Source organism: Pleurodeles waltl, chromosome 7 (assembly GCF_031143425.1).
Source record: "Pleurodeles waltl isolate 20211129_DDA chromosome 7, aPleWal1.hap1.20221129, whole genome shotgun sequence".
NCBI classification, from domain to species: domain Eukaryota; kingdom Metazoa; phylum Chordata; class Amphibia; order Caudata; family Salamandridae; genus Pleurodeles; species Pleurodeles waltl.
In genome coordinates this window covers 314,670,398-314,689,858 of record NC_090446.1, presented here as the reverse complement: position 1 = coordinate 314,689,858, position 19,461 = coordinate 314,670,398, and the positions used below count along the sequence as shown (strand labels likewise).

General features: G+C 42.6%; 1 long non-coding RNA gene and 2 other non-coding genes across 3 annotated transcripts in view; all 3 read left to right on the top strand.

The window, feature by feature from the left end:
* The window catches only part of LOC138304060 (uncharacterized), a 775,383-nt gene that overhangs the window by 347,413 nt on the left and 408,509 nt on the right, over window positions 1-19,461 (top strand). The gene's annotated exons all lie outside the window — the stretch shown is intronic.
* On the top strand, window positions 12,209-12,324 carry LOC138247494 (U5 spliceosomal RNA). The gene has a single exon (XR_011194531.1). It is a non-coding gene; the product is annotated as a U5 spliceosomal RNA (small nuclear RNA).
* Window positions 17,827-17,942, top strand: LOC138247490 (U5 spliceosomal RNA). Its single transcript, XR_011194528.1, has one exon. It is a non-coding gene; the product is annotated as a U5 spliceosomal RNA (small nuclear RNA).

The window sequence follows — 19,461 nt, the reverse complement described above, 5'->3', positions numbered from 1 at the left end:
TCCCAAACTCCACATGTCCATCTACTCTCTAGGGGAATCTACACTTTAATCATATTTAAAGGTAGCCCCCATATTATCCTATGAGAGAGAGACAGACCTTGCAACAGTGAAAACGAAATTGGCAGTATTTCACTGTCAGGACATATAAACCACATTACTATATGTCCTACCTTATCCATACACTGCACCCTGCCCTTGGGGCTACCTAGGGCCTACCTTAGGGGTGCCTTACATGTAAGGAAAGGGAAGGTTTAGGCCTGGCAAGTGGGTACACTTGCCAAGTCGAATTTACAGTGTAAAAATACACATACAGACACTGCAGTGGCAGGTCTGAGACATGATTACAGAGCTACTTATGTGGGTGGCACAACCAGTGCTGCAGGCCCACTAGTAGCATTTGATTTACAGGCCCTGGCACCTCTAGTGCACCTTACTAGGGACTTACTAGTAAATCAAATATGCCAATCATGGATAAACCACTTACATACAATTTAAACAGGAGAGCATATGCACTTTAGCACTGGTTAGCAGTGGTAAAGTGCTCAGAGTTGAAAAGCCAACAGCAACATGTCAGAAAAATATAGGAGGCAGGAGGCAAAAAAGTCTGGGGATGACCCTGCATAAGCAAAAGTCCAACACTCTCTTTTTCCCTTTTATCTGAGTTTATGAAACATCTGCTGTTAATAAATGACTTTCTTTTGGTTGGCTTAATCTTTTCTGTCCTCTGCTTCAATAAGCAGCGTTCCTCTCTCCGGCTTGGCGCTGCTGTCGCTTAGAAATTGGTTCGCGCCGGGAAAAATAAAACATGGCGGCCCGTATTTATACTTTTTTTAGCGCCGCATTTGCGCCGCTTTTTGGCGCAAGACGGCGCAAACCTACAAAATACAGGGCCGTATTTATACTCTGGTTGCGCCGAATTTGCGTCGTTTTTTTCGACGCAAATTCGACGCTAAACTAACGCCAACTAACGCCATATTTATACTATGGCGTTAGACGCTTCGGGCGCCAAAGTGCCCGGAGTGGGCGTCATTTTTTAGCGTGAACCCCTTCCTTGCGTTAATGATATGCAAGGGAGGCGTTCCCGTCTTAAAAAATGACTCCCAGGCCTTTACGTGGTATTTATACTCCCGGGCAAAAATGACGCCCGGGAGTGGGCGTGGCCAAAAACGGCGCATTTGCGCCGCTTTTTAACGCCTGGGTCAGGCATGGCGTTAAGGGACAAGTGGGCTCAAAATGAGCCCAGAGTGCCCTCCCCTGCCCCCAGGGACCCCCCCTGCCACCCTTGCCCACCCCAGGAGGACACCCAAGGACGGAGGGACCCATCCCATGGACATTAAGGTAAGTTCAGGTAAGTATTTTTTTTTTTAATTTTTGTGGCATAGGGGGGCCTGATTTGTGCCCCCCTACATGCCACTATGCCCAATGACCATGCCCAGGGGACATAAGTCCCCTGGGCATGGCCATTGGGCAAGGGGGCATGACTCCTATCTTTACAATGATAGGAGTCATGTTGATGGGGGATGGGCGTTGTTAAAAAATGGCGCAAGTCGGGTTAAGACGATTTTTTTGCCTCAACCTGACTTGCCCCATTTTAAGACGCCCTAACGTCATTTTTGCCCAACGCCGGCGCTGCCTGGTCTACGTGGTTTTTTTCCACGTACACCAGGCAGCGCCGGTCTGCTTGCGCCGGCTAACGCCATTCCATAAATACGGCGCCCGCATGGCGCTTCAGAATGGCGTTAGACGGCGCTAAATTTTTTGACGCTAAACTGCGTTAGCGCAGTTTTGCGTCAAAAAGTATAAATATGGCCCACAATGGTATTTTGCAAGTTTGCGCCGTTTTTGCGTCAAAAAACGACGCAAATGCGGCGCAAAAAAAGTATAAATACGGCAGTGTTCTCCTCCATACCGCCCCCACTTTTTAGCTCTCCTGACATCTGAGGTCCATGAGGGGAAGTCAAATTTACCAGGTCATCTTTGTCTACAGGGCAATCATTTTTTTGAAGCACATTTTGTGGCTTATGCCTAAGGAAACACCGTCATCAAAAATTCTGCAAACTCCCCTTGTTCTTTTGGAATGCTTCATCCAGTTATCACCAGTAGGTACTGTAACTGCATATAACAAGAGTATGAGTTTAATAAAAGCAAGTTTCCGCGTGACTTAATACGTCCCAGTATCATAACTCAAATGGATAAGTCGTACCAAGTCGAAGCATCATATCTGAGCTCTAATTTCTGTTTTCATGCACATGAAGATATTCTGTATTGAAGGGCAAATCGTTTTATCTGTAAAGTTGTGAAACAGAGCAGAGTTTGCAACTGCAGTGGCCTGTTATCACCGTTGTGTCTTTTGATGTGTACATTAATTCAATGTTGTATGTGGCCAAACTCATTTGAGTGGTCTCCATTGAGAGGTAGGATCTTTCGAAAAACCCGCTTGTGTCAGTCTCTTTCTGTCCCAGTGTATGGGTCATGTGTATTGGGTTTGTTTTCCCCTGTCAGCCCCAGCTGTGTATTGATACTTCTATTTCAGATTGTTTTCATTTGATTGCTCACAGCTTTTAGCAGTCAGTTGCTCCTTGTCTGTGGCTCAGCTGGATGTCTTTCCTGTACTCCCAGTGAAACCCATCGATTCTTCCGTGTACCTTTAATACACCAGCCGTCGGCGCTTCCTTTCACGAACAGCGAGTGCCAGTTGAGCATCTGAGCCCATAACCGGGCCGTACCTGGAATTGCCCGGTTCTTCTATGCTACAGTTTCCGCAGTCATTCTTTTAGCGACCTTTCACCGGACCGGACAGCATTTGGACGCGCAGCTGATTAAGAAATGCCTCCTTTTACCCTTGAGGGCACTGTTCTCCAGCAACACGCTTTTTGGCAAGTACCACCGCCAATGAAGTGCTTTGGGCCGTATTTATACTCCGTTTGCGCCGAATTTGCGTCGTTTTTTTCGACGCAAATTCGACGCTAAACTAACGCCAACTAACGCCATATTTATACTATGGCGTTAGAGGCGAATAGCGCCAAAGTTCCCGGAATGTGCGTCATTTTTTAGCGTGAACCCCTTCCTTGCGTTAATGATATGCAAGGGAGGCGTTCCCGTCTAAAAAATGACTCCCAGGCCTTTACGTGGTATTTATACTCCCGGGCAAAAGAGACGCCCGGGAGTGGGCGTGGCTAAAAACGGCGCATTTGCGCCGCTTTTTAACGCCTGGGTCAGGCATGGCGTTAAGGGACAAGTGGGCTCAAAATGAGCCCAGAGTGCCCTCCCCTGCCCCCAGGGACCCCCCCTGCCACCCTTGCCCACCCCAGGAGGACACCCAAGGCTGGAGGGACCCACCCCAGGGACATTCAGGTAAGTTCAGGTAAGTATTTTTTTTTTTTTTTAAATAATTTTTTTTGGCATAGGGGGGCCTGATTTGTGCCCCCCTACATGCCACTATGCCCAATGACCATGCCCAGGGGACAGAAGTCCCCTGGGCATGGCCATTGGGCAAGGGGGCATGACTCCTATCTTTACAATGATAGGAGTCATGTTGATGGGGGATGGGCGTCGTTAAAAAATGGCGCAAGTCGGGTTAAGATGATTTTTTCGACGTAACCTGACTTGCCCCATTTTAAGATGCCCATACGCCATTTTCCCCCTACGCCGGCGCTGTCTGGTCTACGTGGTTTTTTCCCACGCAAACCAGGCAGCGCCGGTCTGATTGCGCCGTCTAACGCCATTCCATAAATACGGCGCCCGCATGGCGCTTCAGAATGGCGTTAGACGGCGCAAAACTTTTTGACGCTAAACTGCGTTAGCGCAGTTTAGCGTCAAAAAGTATAAATATGGGCCTTTGTTCTATAGTGCGGTTCAATGTCACACCCCACTAACATTTCTGCCTTATGTCTTCAAGACATTTTGGTTTATGGTTAAGTGGATATTTACGCTATGGTACTATGTACAACCTGTAACAAGTCAGTGTGATTTTACCACAATCACAGTGATACACACACCTCAACAAATACAGACTGGTTCACTGTGGTGTGTGATTTAAGATGATACACGCACATTTGCATTTGAATGTGCGTCACTAAACCTGAAACAGTGTCCTTCATGATTTTGATAAACTTATGAGCGGAATGCTGGCCAGTTTCTTAGCAGGTTCTCTTTTATGATGAGCGTTAAAGATGTAAAAGATTGTATGTTAAGCTGGCCCTTGGCAAGGGATTGGACAAAGAGAGATTGTCCAGAGCATTCACTTAGTGTTTCTACTATCAGTTTTGGTTCATCGTAAGGTAGGTCGATGACGTATGCCAGAGTTCTGCAAAGTCGGTCCTGGAGAGCTGGGTCCCTGCCAGATTTTTAGCATATCCACAGTTAGAAAAAAGATGTTTCAGAAATCTACAGTTTTCTAAATGTGGATATGCCAAAAATCTGGCATGGACCCGGCTCTCCAGGATCAACTTTGCAGAACCCTGACGTATGCAATCCCGTGATGCCTTCAGTTTAATGACTCAGAGTTCCAAATTGAATCACAAGCCACCTTTGCAGATGAGAGATTTCTATGACCCCTTTGTTTCTCCTGGTAGGAGGTTTCAATGTAAGTGAGTGTAGGCTGATCCCAGTAGAGATAAAATCCGCTGAGAGGTTAAAAGGTTTCCTATGATATGTTTTCTGTGAGCTCTCCTCTTTTTATTTGGTTGAACCTAGAAAGTGCGCATTCACTGTCTGCAAGACCTGTTGGAATGAGTAAAGGACTTTCCTCCCACCTGTCACTGCCGGCAGCTTACCATAGGTTGAAAGCAGGGTTGCTCTTGTTTTGCTGCATCCTAATGGTTTGGCAGCCCAATGTCACCTCCTTTTCTTGGCTGAGGAGCACCGGCCAAGTACAGTTTATTTACGGCTGGATTGTTTTTCTGTTGTTTGGATGGACTATTCTTTTTAATTGTTTCCTGCCTCTCGTGTTTGTCAGTAAGCACACGTGGTCACGTGCAGCTGGTTTTCCATGTTTGCCCTTCACTTGGTCCTTAATCAGTAAGTACATGTGGTTGTTTCTTATGTGTGTGTTTGTTTTTTACATTTGTTGTGGCTTTATACACCATGAAATCGACCCATGTAATAAATCCTAAACAGAGGCTCTCCATGCATTGCAGGAGAGCCGATACTACAATATTCACTGTACTTGGGGAAACTCACCCCGTAATGCTTTGCAAGCTCCTTTTACAACACTTTTTTGGCCATAACTCAGCCTGTGGTGGTCCTAGGACAATGGAACCACCACCAAAACATTCAGAACAATGTGCTCTTTCTGTTCATGTTATGTTGTCTGGGTCACACTAGGTTAGAGGGGGCCCCAAAATCATAACTTCCTCCACCATTCACTGTATATTTAAACTCTCTCATAGCTGGAACTTTTTTTTTTTTATAGCAGAGAGGAGCTTGTGTTAGGGCCCTGCCAGGTCTACAAATGTGTAGTGCACTATGCTTTAGAAGGACTGAAAGATGATAACTGTTCCAAAGCACAACTACCTCAGACAGAAGCTACTCTGTGACACTGTAGTCTGAGTGCTTTTGGCTCCACAGGGACATCTAGCCACCACCAGTGGTACTTCACCTTTTGCTGGTGACTCTCCAGGGACATCTAGCCACGACCAGTGGTACAGCACCTTCTGCTGTTGACTATACAGGGGCTGTTCAGACCATTACAGTCCAATGTCAAAACACAGTTTATTTCTTTTAAAGTTTTAATATGCTGAATGGCTAAATATTATAAGGTCCCTAAGGCGAAATTGTCATTATCATTTACAATGCCAACTGCTCTAACTCTCAATAATACAAGACCTATTGCATTGCAACTGCTTGTTCCTTTTGTGTCTCTCCCTTGGCTCATGGCAGCTGTCAAGCTTTGAATTGGCTCGCTTATGTCAACTGTTGTGCTTTTCATTTTTTATTTATGTGGCAAGTAAAGTCCAGTTAGGAATTTACAACACTAATAGCTTTAGCATGTTCCTCTTTGCCAATACTTGTTTTGTTACCGCAGCTGATGCAGCCTCATAGGCTTCAAATATAAACACAATGGCTCATTCATTGTCTCTGAAAGAATAGCAACAAGCCAGCGAGTATGCTTTGAGGTAGGCATATAAAAAATCCTCTTCTTGGGTGGCACCAGTCCTCACAAAAGCCCGTGTGAGACACCATTCAAAATCTGAGGAATTAAAGGAGCCAGCATTACGATTTGAGCAGGAGAAACAATTGTGGTGCAGCTTTTCTTGTCACATGACCTACGACTTAATTTCCATACACATAATTCTGTGTCACTTCTGAGTCCTCCTGTTGTTTCTTATTGTGGCAACAAGTGTTTTATCAATGTACTGGAGTATAACACTTATTATAGCGCGGTTCGTGGCGGCAGGAGGCGGCACCAATTTCATTCAGGGCAGGAGCCCTTTAAACTTTCAGCAGCGCTCCCGCCTCGCGGGAAGCGCGGTACGTGGCGGCAGGAGGAGGCACCAATTTCATTCAGGGCAGGAGCCCTTTAAACTTTCAGCAGCGCTCCCGCCTCGCGGGAAGCGCGGTTCGTGGCGGCAGGAGGCAGCACCAATTCCATTCAGGGCAGGAGCCCTTTAAACTTTCAGCAGCGCTCCCGCCGCGCGGGAAGCGCGGTTCGTGGCGGCAGGAGGCAGCACCAATTCCATTCAGGGCAGGAGCCCTTTAAACTTTCAGCAGCGCTCCTGCCTCGCGGGAAGCGTGGTTCGTGGCGGCAGGAGGCGGCACCAATTTCATTCAGGGCAGGAGCCCTTTAAACTTTCAGCAGCGCTCCCGCCTTGCGGGACGCGCGCGGGTGGCGCCCGGGTGAAGCCCGGGTCAAGGGCGGGTCCGTCCTGCGCCCGTCATCGTCCGAAAGAGGCTGGGCTGGGCCACCCCTCTTTCGTTTACAGTAAGGAGTGACTGCTCAAATCCATTTTAATTTTCTGGTACATAATTTGGAGTCTCTTTTTGCTTCTAGTGGACTTTTAAAAGCCTATTTAGTACCATCTTGTTTGTTTCCACGCTGCTGCATTGTTCTCAGTATTGTTACTACAGGGCAGGAAAAAAGGAGCCCTATCTGGGCCTCGGGGGGGTGTTGGCAGTAGCAGACAGGGTTATGGCACCACCACATTAGACTCCTTTCTTGCAAGAGCCGTTGGGGTTGTTACAAAAGAAATTGATTTGGCAGAGAGGAGGTTATCCATGGAATTGGAAGATTGGCACCAGGCCCCAACAGAAAATGGCCCTTGTGAGGCCGCGGCTGTGGAGGTGGACTATCTGGGGATGGGGCAAGGTGCTGGTATGGCTGATGCTGAGCCTGTTCAGGCTGAGCCAATAGAGTCAACAGAGGATCCTGGGGGCCATGGCCCCTCTAGAAGAAGTAAAAGACTTCTATTGTCTTCTCCTCCGGCCTGTCCTGTGGAAAATTGTAGCCCTCCCCCGAGGAAAAAAAAAGCCTTAAAAAAACTGATACCAAAGACTAAAACACCTCTCCTGGAGCTCCCTAAGGGTGCGAGCAGTGATGTTTCACCTTGTCAGCACTTGGGGCACGACACAACTAATATACTGACTAAATTTCGGGAGATTATTCAGGAGCTTTTGTCTCCCGTGGTGGCGAAACTATCTGCCATAGAAAAAACAGTATCCCTGATTTGTGCGCAAGGAGGTCAAGGAAGCCAGGGTGTTGGTAGAAGTGGGGCTTCGACGAGGCATCCCTGTGCCAGTAAGGAGTTGTCCTTCCCAGACGTAGCCGCAGGACTCTTGGGGCCCATGGAAAAATCATCTTACCTTTTGGTGAATCCTGTAAATAATGAGGGTCAGGGTGCCTGTGCTGAAACTGCTCCGACTGCACCAACCTCTTTATTGAGGTCAGAGAGGTCAGGCAATATGTTTAGCTGCAGTAGACAGCCTGATACGGACTCTGTGGCAGCTGGGGGGGGTGGCCAACTGCTGTCTGGAAATGACAATCTGAACCAGCCAACGGCCAGGCCTTCCCCGGCTTGTTTGGATCTCCCCCCCTGCATGTGCTGGTAGTGCTGACGAATGTGCCCGCTCTTGTTTATGGGGCAACTGAGTCTACAAACCAACTCATAAATAAGGTTGGACATTGGCTGAGCAAAACTTGTGATTTTTCATGTAAGGACTTCAAGGATATCCTGTTTGCCAGAAGAATTGGGTGGGTCGGTCCTAAAAATAAGATGGGGAAGGACGACTGTATTATTATAAATGTCAGATTTCCCGCCCTGACTAAAAGGCTTCCCTCTAGCCATCGGTCTCCTGTACCTAGTGCAGGTTCTATGGGTATGGTTCCCTTGGGCTATTTCTATGATCACATGCAAGTGTGTACTGGGGTCTCTTCTGGATCTGGTAGGAACCCCCCCGGGACAATTCAGCCTGCAGGCACATAGTAGAAGAACCAATAGCAACCTATCCCTGGAAGGGGTGGATTGACAATGCGCCAAGGCACTGGCTATACAAGAAGAGGTGCCCCCACAGTGTAATCTTATCTCATGGAATATTGCGGGCTATGACGCTAAGCTATCTGATCAAGCATGGGTTGGGTGTGTGGCTAACTAGGATGTTATCATGCTTCAGGAAACTTGGTCAGCGGGACTGGCTGTGTGGGATGGGTATGACAGATATGCAATTCCAGCTGTACAGTCTCTTGGTGGTCGCTCAAAAGGTGGCCTGGTTACACTAATTCGCCTCTCTAAGATAGTGGGTGCTTTCCACATTAACTGTAACCATCAAGGTATATTGCTGGTATGGGTACTCTTCTCCAATTATTTTAATGTATTATTGGTCAACTTTTATAATGCTGTGTGGGATATGGGGTGCCAAATTGGGGCCCTGTTCTCCATTCTTAAGATTATGAAATATAGAATGGAGAAGGTGGGATTGGAATTTCGTGCCATCATCTCTGGGGACTTTAATGCCAAGTTGGGCCGGTCCAGTACTGTGGTTAATCCCTTCATCCGTGACTGCGAGGTCTATTCAGCGCAGGGTCCGCAGGACTCTAGAGGCAGAGATCTACTAAAGGAACTCGGGGAGATGGGCCTCTTGAATTTCTATGATATTGAAGCAGTAGGCACTCACCAACTTCCAACCTATGTCGGAAGAGGGTCTGGATCCACCATCGACTATATTTTTGTGTCCCCTCCTATGAGAGACTTGGTGATTGGGGGTAAAGTGTTAGGCGAATGCTTTAGCGATCATAATCCCCTTATATTGTCCTTTAAACTCCCTGGGGCGTTTCGCTTACTAGGACGAGGCAGGCCTGTAACGGTGGTGACAAAGGACCAGGGTAGGCGGCTTGGGTGGAAGCAAGTAGACCACCAAAAAGTTGTGGGAAGGGTTGTGGGGGATAACCTACATCTATTTATGGAAATACTCCTGACAGAAGCGCCAAATCCCATGACTGTTATAGATGCGATAACAGTAGTATATGCAGCAGTCAGAGACTGTCTCTTTTTAGTAGGCAACCACCCTAATAAACGTAAATGTGGCTGGTACGACAAAGCCTGCTATGATGCAAGGGCAAATTTAAAGATGGCTACCAAGACCCACCCTAGAGATTGGGTTCTCGTAAAAGAAGCGAGAATAAGGTATAAAAGGACCCTGAGGGATAGTAAGCTAAAATATAAAGATAAAGCCTGGGAAGAGTTAGAGCCGGGTTACATCTTTGAAAGACCCCGGCCTGTTTTGGAAGGTGGTGAATAGAGGTTCCTTTGAAACAGAAACCTCTGAGGGCCTTGGATGTAATATAGCCCCGGAGGCCTGGGTAACTCATTTCTGTAGTATATTTGAGGGTACCCCCCTAAGAAATATGCGGGAGAGTGTGTATGATGTGGCTCCTAACCTAGCAATCAGATTCTCACTACAGGAGGTTATTGATGCAATACAGAGTTGTGCGCATAATAAAGCTCCGGGCCTGGACTCGATCCCGATGGACCTGTATAAAGCTAACCCTCAGTTATGGGCACCCATTCTCCTAAATGTTCTCAATGCAGCCGTAACTGTGGGCATCCCTGCCTCTTGGAGATTGGCATGCATAGTCCCAGTGTTTAAAAAGGGTGATCGAAATGATCCTAAGTCTTATCGCCCTATTTCACTGCTGGATTCCTCTGTGAAGATTCTGGGACGGATTATCCTAGGGCGTCTGGAGGCCTGGATGATAGGAAATGATATTTTAAGTTGGGATCAGTATGGCTTCAGGGAAGGCCTCGGCACGCAAGAACAGTGTCTCAATTTACTGATGATAATCAACAAATACATGCAGGCCAGGAAAGGTACCCTTTATCTTTCTTTTATGGACCTCAGCTGTGCTTTTGATAAAGTGAACCGGTTTTTATTATGGGAGAGGCTAATTCAGTTAGGGTTGGACCCTATTATTGTAGAGCTTCTCCGATATCTCCATTCAGGGACAGTAGCAAATGTGAGGGTGGGCCCAAATGGGGAATGCTCGGAGGCTTTAAAGCTTTCAAGGGGTGTGCGCCAGGGGTGTGTCTTTGCCCCTACCTTGTTCCTTCTATATACAAATGGACTGACAGATTTTCTGATGGAACACTGCAGGGATGTCCCGAAGGTGAAGGGTATTGATATCCCTGTGCTGACGTACGCAGATGACGCGGTCCTTATGGCCCGCACGATGAATGGTCTCCGAGAATTAGTTAGAGCTTACGTTGTCTTTATGTCAGCTTTGGGACTGGAGGTCAATTTTAAGAAGTCGCACTTTATGGTTTGTGGTAAACCTATGAGTAGGGTGGGGGAGCTAAGGGTGGAGGATCAAGTTATTAGCAGAGTCCACGAGTTCCCATACTTAGGGGTCATTTTTGATGAGAAAGGATCTTGGAAACCCTGTATTGCTAGAAGGATTGTGCTTTTTCATGCAACAGTTGGTGCAACCTTTGACTTTGCGGCTAGGGTAGGTAGCAAACCGATCAAACCCCTGCTTGAAATCTTTAGGCGGAAATGCCTACCTGTCCTTCTGTATGGTTCAGCACTTTGGGGGTTTAGGGATACCCGAGCCCTTATGGTGGAAGAAAATCGTTTCTGTAGAAGGCTTCTGGGTGTTGGTCAAAATATTCCTGGATTTTGCCTTCACCTGGAACTGGACCTTGAGTATGTACAGGACACTACCCAGCTGTCTCCCCTTTTGTTATGGATTTCAGTTTGGAGTAACGAACATGCTTCTCTTAATAGGGATATCCTAAGGGATTGTTTGGCCTGCGACAATGTAAAGCATATTCCCTGGCTGTCGTACATAAGGAAGATGGCACATGACCTGGGGCGGCCTGAATTGTTTGATTATCCTGAGGACCTGACTAGCTACGATAAGAAATGGGTTAGGGATAACTTTCAGAGAATCCAGGAGACCAAGAGGGAGGGGGAGGCTCTAAGGAAAAAATCGATCAGGGAATTAATAATGCTAAAGATGTGGGTGGGTCCTGAGCGATATCTCTTAGAAATCAAGGATGTGAGGGAAAGGTCTCTCATAACTCGATTTCGCTTGGGGATCATTAGAAGTAATTTGTGCTTCCCCCTAGGTCAGTATGGGGAGAAATGTATTAGACCCTGCCCCTGTGATGGGGTGTCCCATCAGACTTTGATCCATTTTACACTGTTCTGTGTCTTTTATGCACCATTTAGAACCCGATTCCTACTACTGCTCCTTAGGCCCAAGGGTTTTGTGCAATACCGTCCTGCTTTCATGTGGCTGCAAATGGCCTCAGATGTACTGGTATGGAAGGGCCTGGGATCATTCCTGAAGGGAGCTACTACTTGGCGCAAAAATGTAGAATTTTTAGAATGATCTCATTTATTTTTCTTCAGTTTTTATAAATGAGGTTTTTATCTTCTTCTGTTTTTTATTTTTATTTATATATATATATATATATATATATATATATATATATATATATATATATATATATATATATATATATATTTATATGTACATGTTTTTATGATGGGTGCTTTTATTATACATGGTTTTTATTGGTATTCTTATAATGTTTTGTTGATTATGTGTTGTAATGGATGAATTTTTTTATACCGAATAAAGCTTCTTCTTCTTCACTTATTATAAATAGGTTTTATTTTAAAGAGTTTTCTAGGATGAACTTAGTAAACTAAATCACCCTTACAGTTTGTGGAATGGTGTTTCCTGGTGCCACTGGTGGCGGCCATGAAACGTATACTTTGGTTTCTCTTCAAACCGAATAAATCTTTCACCTTTTACTAAAGATTGATATGGAGAGGGACATTTAAGGGTTTCGCTCAATTTTTGAAAGCCTTGTAAAGTGCATGGTTACCCTTATTTGGTAAACAAAAGTATAACTATATAGTAGACAGTTAGATTATTTTCTGGTTCCTCAAGTGAGAAAACATTTTTTGTAATCTTTAGGGGAGTGATTCTCACTGTGACACGGTTAACCTATTGCCCCATTTGTCCAATCTGGGTTTTATTTCTGGACCGGCTCTTGCTTCTCCTTTCTCATTGATTATTGAGATTTTATTCAAATCCCCTCTGTGACTTAATTGGAAAGATGTGTTAAAGTATATATATATATATATATATATATATATATATATATATATATATATATATATATATATATATATATATATATATATATATATATATATGTGTCTATGTGTGCATATGTATATATATACATACATACATATATATATATATATATATATATAAATCTTCAACAGATGGACAGGTGGCCATCTGACGGCTGCACCAATCCCGTTAATCAGATCCCAGTTATCGAAACAAACTCATATCCAGCAAGCTCGAATTCAGTTCGTTAATTTATTTCCTTATGCAGGTAACACAGAGTCCTGAAATGTGATGTCAACGCATTTCGGCAGAACGCCTTCTACTGGACAAATCTGGCTACAAAGCCGGCATCATTTAAGAGCAAGTTAAAAAGTCCTTCATTTATTTCCATAACAACCTAGTGTGATCTAAAGCAGCGGCCATCTTAAAACATGCAAAGATCTATATTTAAATTCCACAATTGGTAAAAGAATCACCTACATCCATTGAAAAGCTATAAATAATTTAAATTATTGAGACATATATATCTTGTATATGTCACATAAGAAAACCCAAATAAACAATACATATCATTGATTCATTCTGATATCGATCGTAGGTTAACTGTTCAATAATTGATAATACATGTTAATTCATCATTAGAGCCACAGTTATCAGTTGGTCCAATCGACCTACATTCAATCAAATTGATCAAATATTATTTAGAGTATGTTTTTAGGTTAAGTTTCTATGGAATCTGTTCTTCTCTACAGGTATGTAAGTATTTATTTATGGCTTTCTCAATTTATAGACACCATCAGCTTGTCACAAATTTTATAAATATTACAAAATGTTAAGAGCTAATACAATGAATTAATTATTACACATGAATCAATCCTAAAAATAGATAGAATTATAAAAGGTTAGCTATAAACAATTATTAAAGAGTTATTAGAGGATTATTAAAGAATTAATTAATTAATTAATCATAAAAAAACCTTATTATATCATACAAAGATTTCTCAATATATAATTTTTTATGTATAACAACAATCAATTACATTGTGTTTATATTCAAAACCTCTTCTGTGTCATCAACGCGACCTCATATTAATAGTATGTTGCAATATCTAAATAACTTTCAATAAAATATGATCTATGATCTTGTGTTATAATAATTCGATTAGTAATTGGCCTACTGTTTCTTTTTTCTTTTTAGTTTTTTTATATATATAGCCAATTGGTGCCATACATCAAAATCATATTTGATTGTGTTATAATATCTAAATATATCTCTAATACCTGTATACTTTGGAGTAATTCTTCTCTGTCCTTATCTATATAATAAGTGGCTTTATAAATGCATGTAATTAATCCGTATTTAAGCAGGGCCTAAGCTTAAAGTGCAAAGTACTAAGTGATAAAATAGTGATATGTGCAAAATATGCATGTAAAGTGCAACTAAGTGTTAGAGAACTATGGTATTACTTAAAACATTTTTTGTTTGTTTCTTTCTCTTTAATCCTATATCCTATATGTATATATATGTTAATTCAATTTTCTGCATTTTTTAAGTTACAAGGAAGGTATAATCCTAAAACCAATTACAAAAAGCGACATATATAATCATGAAAATAACCATTTTTCTACAGAATTCCTAAAACTTCAATTGGGGATAAAAATAAGTATAAATTCATAAATTGTTACCCCTTTAGAAAAAGATTTTTTGTGGTTATAGTCTTCTCATCTACATTCATAGACATAGTAATCGTAAGATGATATCGCATTCACAATTATGTTTACAGAGTTAAAAGACATTCAGAATCTTTTTCTAATCTTTTTTTAAGTTCAAGGTAAGTGCAATTGATGGTTATAGTGTCATCTGAGATGGACATATAGCTCAGCATCAAGATTGTGTCCCCAAGGAGATTCAGAGCCTAATAATAAGATCATCTTTGATTCCATTTGTCTGAGCTCTAATGTTCTATTTCCAGCTCTAGGATTGTTTTTAATGGATTTAATACCATAAAAAGATAACGTACTACAATCTCCTTTGTGTATGTCCCAAAAATGTTTAGCCAAAGGATACGTTCTATCTTGTTTTTTTATGGCTCTGAAATGTTGTAGGAATCTGACTTTCAACTTGTGGATAGTGCTCCCAATGTATTTTTTATGACACCCACATTCAATAACATAGATCACAAATTCCGTGTCGCATGTGATTCGGTCTTTAATCTCACACTGGCGACCGTCAAAAGTTTGATACTTTTGCATGTTGAGAGCATACTTACAGGCCTTACAGTGGCCACATTTCCAAAATCCCAAACTTTTGTGGCTCAACCAGGATATATTAGCTTTCATCGAAAAATAGCTTCTGGTCAAATAGTCTCCCAGTGAGCGCGCTTTACGAAAAGTTATAGACAGATGTGTACCTATGTTATCCCTAATGATGGGATAATTCTGTAAAATGTGCCAATTTTTTTGAAGTATAGTTCTTAATTGATCATGTTGTTGCTTATACTGAAAGAATATTCTAGGTGATGATTGTTTAAGCTCACTGCTAGTTACTGTGTTGTTAAAAAGTAACTCATCTCTACTTTTGTTTTTGACCCTGTGCTGTGCATCCATCAACATTTTAGGAGGATAACCTCTACTTAAAAATCTTTCCACCATTGCCCTGGCTTCCAAATCATATCTGTTCTCATCCGAACATATTCTGAGAGCCCGCAGTAACTGGCTATAGGGTATACTCCATTTTAATGCCATGGGATGCCCACTGTTGGCATGTAATATGGAGTTGCAGGCCGTGGGTTTGCGATATATAGTTGTCTCTAGATGATCATTTTCCACTTTCAGTAGAACATCTAAAAATTCACTAGTGTCTCTGCTGAAAGTGGCTTCCAAATAGATGTTAAATTGATTATTATTTAGTACATTTATGTATTCCAACAATAGTTGTTCTGTACCATCCCAGATAATAAACAGATCATCGATATAGCGCACCCACAGTACCACTCTATCCATGTAGATGTTGTTAATCTCAGACCATGCCACCTCCTTCTCCCACCAGTCCATATATAAATTGGCATATGTGGGAGCGAAGGACGCCCCCATAGCTGTCCCTTGTTTTTGTAGAAAGCATTCATTATCAAAAAGGAACAATTTATGAGTTAAGCAAAATTGTAGCATGGATAAGAGCATATTAGTATGCTCGAGAAATGTAATAGGTCGTGTCTGTAAAAAATACCTGCATGCCTGTAACCCATACTGGTGTTTAATGGAAGTATACAAAGATGCCACATCCATGGTGACCAACAAGTAGTCTTTATGCCATGGGATGTCGTGTATCTTGGCCAGAAAATCATTGGTGTCATGTAGATACGAGGATAGTTCAGTGACAAAAGTACACAAAAACAGGTCTAAATACCGTGAGGTGTTTTCAAGCAGCGACTGATTCATGCTAACTATTGGTCTACCTGGGGGATGTGTTTTCTTCTTGTGGATTTTAGGCAAAAAATAAATACATGGGATTTTAGGATGGTCAATTTTCAATTACATAAACTCATCATAATCCATCAGTTGCTTGGTATACCACTCTTTGAGCATCTCATGATATATCGCTTGATACTGAGTTACAGGATTGATCGACAGTTTATCATAGTGATCTGTGTTCATCAGTTGGCGGTATGCTTCTTTAGTGTAATCATTTGTATCCATAATAACGATATTACCACCCTTGTCTGAGGGTTTGATGACAATAGAGGAGTTGGATCTCAGCATATTTAAGTCTTTCCAATCTTGTTGAGAAAAATTGGATCTATTCATCATTCTCGGTGTCTTCGATGAGCCTTGTCTGCGAAATTTATCAATATCATTAATCACTAGTTCGTGAAATGTATCTATCAGATTTCCACTGGGTAATGGAGGATTAAATCTACTCGACAATTTTAGATGGCTATTATCATAAAGATTAGTTACAAATCCCATCTCGTTGAGTATGTTAGTACTGTTGTTTGTATCATCATGTATAGAGCATCCAACTTCATTACTCTCACTGGCTAGATCATTAATAGCCATCAGTTGTGAGCTATCCGCAATATTGAATCCAGAGACTGCAGACCTCAAGTTGACATTCTCTGCCATTCGATTTATGTCTTTGTTGGAAAAATGTTTGATTAGACGTAATTTGCGAACAAATTTATAAAGTTCAATTCGAGTGTTGACATAGTCCCACTGAATGTTTGGACAGAAACTTAGTCCTAAATCAATTATATGTAGTTGATTATCTGTAAAGGTGCTGTGGGAGATATTTACAACAGTGCTCAAATGATTCAATTTGCTGGCAGGTATGGGGTTCAGTTCTAATTTAATTATTGATTGCTTCTTCTTCTTACCCCGCCTCGTCTTCCGCTTCCTCTGCCACGCCTGCGGTTTTGACCAAGGGGTGGCATGACCATTTGCATGAGACGCATTTCCCCCTGAAAATCCAGCTTGTTTCGTGGTATCTCATCTGCAGAGGACTCTATCCCTGAGCTGTCATCAGCGGATATATGTTGTACAGCACCATCAGCCCCACTCTTGTATACATCTTTGGTTCTTGCAGTATCATATTTTCGAGCAAACGTGTAGATTCTTCCATGCTCATAATCCATCTTATCTCTATTGAACTTATGTGCTTTGCGTGATTTAATTTCTTTTTCCTTGTATTTGATCCGTTCTTCCATTTTGGCTAGCTGATTGGAAACTTCTTGTTGATTGGACATCTTTTCTAAATCTTTGGTTAGTTGTTCAATCTTAGTGATTTGTTACTCCATTCGTCTTTTGGCTTGGGTGATTTAAGTTCCCATAAGTTTAGTTGAGCAGTCTGCTGTTTGCATTCTCCATTCCTCCAGTAGATCTGGATCCATGTCGCCTAGAGTGGGTAAAATTAAAATGCGTAGACCTCAAGGTACCCTATCACTTTCGATGTATTTGGTTAATGAGGTCATTTCCCACCATTTTTTAAGCTCAGAGATACGTGCTTTCTCTAATTGGCTTATGATGCTGGAGGTAGTTTGTATCTGAACCCCCGGTATATTTATATATATATTTCTATGTACGTATATTTATATCATGCCATGGTCTAAGGGCCGACTTTGAAACTGGTGAATAAAGTTTGAATCCACCACAATTAACCTTCTTCATTCCTGGGAAAATCACTTAATCAACCCTTACAGTTTGCGGAACGGTGCTTCCTGGTGCCACTGGCGGCAGCCATGAAACGTATAATTTGGTTTCTCTTCAAACCGAATAAATCTTTCACCTTTTACTAAAGATTTCTACGGAGAGGGACATTTAAGAGTTTCGCTCAATTTTTGAAAGCCTTGTCAAGTGCAGGATTATCCTTATTTAGTAAACAAAATTATAACTATATAGTCAACAGTTTGATTATTTGCTGGTTCCTCAAGTGAGAAAACATTCTTTTGTAATCTTTTGGGGAGTGATTCTTGCTGTGACACGGTTAACCTACACCCCCATTTGTCCAATCTGGGTTTTATTTCTGAATCGGCTCTTTCTTCTCCTTTCTCATTGATTATTGAGATTTTAGTCAAATCCCCTCTGTGACTTAATTGGAAAGATGTGTTAAAGTATACATTTACAAACATGTATATATATATATATATATATATATATATATATATATATATATATAAATATATATATATATAGATATAGATAGATATATCTATATCTATATCTATATATATGTTAGAAATGGGGTTTTTGGTTGGCAGTCAGGTTACCCCCTGTCCAAGCAAAAGCCCTCACTCTAGTCAGGGTAAGTCACACACAATCCAAGATTATCCTGTGCCCACCCTCTGGTAGCTTGGCACAAGCAGTCTGGCTTAACTTAGAAGGCAATGTGTAAAGTATTTGTGCAATAAATCATACAATACCACCATATAACACCACAAAAATACACCACACAGTGTTTAGAAAAATATATAATATTTATCAGGATAATTGTAGGTCAAAACGAATAAAGTTGCAATGTGAATTTGTAGAGATATCACAGAAAAGTGATATAAAGTGTCTTAAGTCTTTAAAAAGCAAACAAAGTCTCTTTCAAGCACAAAGTACCTGGTTTGGAGTGGAAAATCTCCTCAGAGGGCCACAGAAGAAGAGATACGTGGAAAAAGGGTGTGTGCGTCGATTTCTCCCCAGCACACACGGACTTGCGTCGTTATTTTTCACGCGGGGAAGTCGTGCGTCATTTTCCGGCACACGGACAGTCTCTTTCTGTAGATCGTGGGGATTACCAGATGTCCCGGGTCTGTGCGTGGATTCTCCTGCTTGTTTACCGGCTGCGCGTCGTTCTGCGGGGCTGTGCGTCGAAGTTTCGCTCTCACGGCAGGCGTCGCGTCGATTTCTCCTCTGGAGGTCGGGCGGCCTTGTCCTTGCGAGGCCGTGCTTCTAAGTTCCGGTCGTACCGAAGGCGTCGCGTCGATCAGCGTTGGTGTGCAGCGTTTTTCTTGCAGCGGAACTGTGTGAAGCTGTGCTTCAAACATTTTGGCGCACGAAGCGTCCAAGTGAAAAAGAGAAGTCTTTTTGGTCCTGAGACTTAAGGGAACAGGAGGCAAGCTCTATCCAAGCCCTTGGAGAGCACTTTTACAGCCAGACAAGAGTTCAGCAAGGCAGCAGGGCAACAGCAAGGCAGCAGTCCTTTGTAGAAAGCAGTCAGGTTAGTCCTTTAGGCAGCCAGGCAGTTCTTCTTGGCAGTATGCAGGTTCTGGTTCAGGTTTCTTCTCCAGCAAGTGTCTGATGAGGTAGGGCAGAGGCCCTGTTTTATACCCAAATGTGCCTTTGGAGTGGGGGAGACTTCAAAGAGTGGCTAAGAAGTGCACCAGGTCCCCTTTCAG